Genomic DNA, 2,500 nt, shown 5'->3' on the forward strand with positions numbered 1-2,500 from the left:
GAAGAAAACGATACAACAGTTAAGAGCAGAAGCAGACAATGAACTCAAAAGATGCCCTCCTCCTCATGCAACAGCGTGCAGTTGCAGCAGTGGAATCCTGTCCTGCGTAACGAAGGCAGGTTAAGGAGCAAGGGATAAGGGGGCTGCAACTTCAACACGTGTGAGTTATGACAAATTGTCTCGCGGAGGCCGACCTTCAGCGGGCAATGGGGCGTGACGGCGCTCACAAACACCCGCGTCCGTCCTATCACTGTATCGATGCATAGGTCACTTTCTTGTTGCACTGTATGGATGCATAGGTCACTTTCTTGTTGCACTGTATGGATGCATAGGTCACTTTCTTGTTGCACTGTATGGATGCATAGGTCACTTTCTTGTTGCACTGTATGGATGCATAGGTCACTTTCTTGTTGCACTGTATCGATGCATAGGTCACTTTCTTGTTGCACTGTATGGATGCATAGGTCACTTTCTTGTTGCACTGTATGGATGCATAGGTCACTTTCTTGTTGCACAGTATGGCTGTATGTCACTGGCTTGTTGCACTGCATGGCTGTGTATCGATCTCACGTCGCGCAGTCACTGTTTTTTTGCATTGCACCAACTTGCTGTATAGTATGATTGCGTAAGTCACTGTACTATTGTAAGCCTTTTTAAGTCTCCGTTTTGTTGAACTGTATGGCTATTCAGGCACTGTCCTTATCTATCATATCAAGTGAGTATTATAAGTTATTACTGTGTCACTCGTTTAAAGCAGAATGCCAGCGTTCAGCATCATGCCAGAATTCCATGCAACTGAAAGAAATTACCGTGAGCGATGGAATTCCGGAGGGAAGCAAATCCTTGTATGTATGCCACAATAGCTGTTGGCAAACGGGATGGATCGCTTGCGAAGGTATATACACACTGTGCGTGTGTGTGTGTGTGTGTGTGTGTGTGTGTGTGTGTGTGCATGTGTGTGTGTGTGTGTGTGTGTTTGTGTGTTTGTGTGTGTGTGTGTATGTGTGTATGTGTGTGTGTGTGTTTGTGTGTGTGTGTGTGTGTGTGTAAATAGATAGTTTGACAGACTGACAAATATAATTTTAGATATACATACAAACATACATACATATAAACTATTATCTAAATATGTAAATAGCTAGCTTACTGGGCAGAGATACAAATATATAGATATATCCACATTCAGCGAAATACCCATTTCTGTAAGAGCTGGAGGGGGAGGGGGGGGGGAAGAGAGGGGGAGGGATAAGGGAGAATAGCAAAACGAGCGAAGGGGTGGGGGGTGAGGGGGGGAGGGCGTTGGGGAGGGTCGCGTTAGCTTAGCCTAAGGGAGATGCCATTATCGGGGGACAATGCAGGGGTTTGTCCGGACCCCCCAGCTCCTCCCCCCCCCTCCTCCTCCTCTTGGTCCAACATGGCCCTGACTGCTTCCGGGCCAAGGTTCTGTCTGCCCTTAGGCTACTTAAAAGATATATATGTATGTGGTGAAGTAAACCATAGATCCGGTAGAGTGTGTGGGATGAGGGGGGGGGGAGGTATGTGACGTAACAATATATGCTGTGGTAGGTCAAGAGTGTCATGACAAGGCCGTGATAAAATACGACTGTCAATCAACAGGTAGGAAAGGTAGTTAGATATAGTTTAGGGTCAAAATGAGTAAAATTATATACATATATATGTGTGTATTTATATATATATATATATATATAACTATGCATAGATAACAGGTGTGGCTGAAGTGAATCTCTTTTCCAGCTTTATTCCATCCTCCTCACTCTAAGCTCGTGCTGCCTTCTTTGCTATTTAGATTTCATTTATTTTTTTATTTTTTCTAGCAATCGGATTCGCTTTACTCTCTTCTCTTATGTATATAAACATGGTAGTCTTCAGTGGTCAACACACTCTCACTGCAGCTCAAGATTGCGTTCACCAATACCTCGTCCCTCGGCCTCTCGTACATTCACTCACACTTGTTTTCACCCTAACGCTAGGGAGCATCACCCTAAGTCCTTTGGTCGATCGCTATCGCCCCCCCCCCCCCTCCGTCCCCCATCATGGAATCACAAAGTTTGGGGATACAATTTGACGAAGCGTTTTATTGAAAATTTATCCTATACACTGAGTCCTTCCCCCTCTCCCCTCTCCCCTCTCCCCTCACTGCTTTCTCCCCTCCCCCCTATCCCCTCTCCCCTCTCCCCTCACTGCTTTCTTCCCTTTCCCCTTCGCTCCATTCTTCCCTTCCCCCTCTCTCTCCTCTCCCTTTCCAAGTCCCTACCCTCTCTCCTTCTCCCTCGGCCTCCTCTCACCTTCCCCTTTGCTTTCCTCTCCCCTCCCCATCTGTCTCCTCTTTCCTTCCTTCTCGCTCCCCTTCTCCCCTTCTCTCCTCACACCCCGCTCTCCCATTCCCCCTCGTTTCCTTCTCCCCTTCTCCCTCACTTTCCTCTCCCCTCTCCCCTTTCCCTTCTCTTCCTCTTCCCTCTCCCCTTTACCCTTCTCCCTC

General features: G+C 47.2%; 1 protein-coding gene across 2 annotated transcripts in view; it reads left to right on the plus strand.

The window, feature by feature from the left end:
* Positions 1–2,500, plus strand: part of LOC125038377 (histidine decarboxylase-like) — an 85,234-nt gene that overhangs the window by 25,230 nt on the left and 57,504 nt on the right. The gene's annotated exons all lie outside the window — the stretch shown is intronic.

This window comes from Penaeus chinensis, chromosome 24 (genome assembly GCF_019202785.1).
Source record: "Penaeus chinensis breed Huanghai No. 1 chromosome 24, ASM1920278v2, whole genome shotgun sequence".
Classification (NCBI taxonomy): Eukaryota; Metazoa; Arthropoda; class Malacostraca; order Decapoda; family Penaeidae; genus Penaeus; species Penaeus chinensis.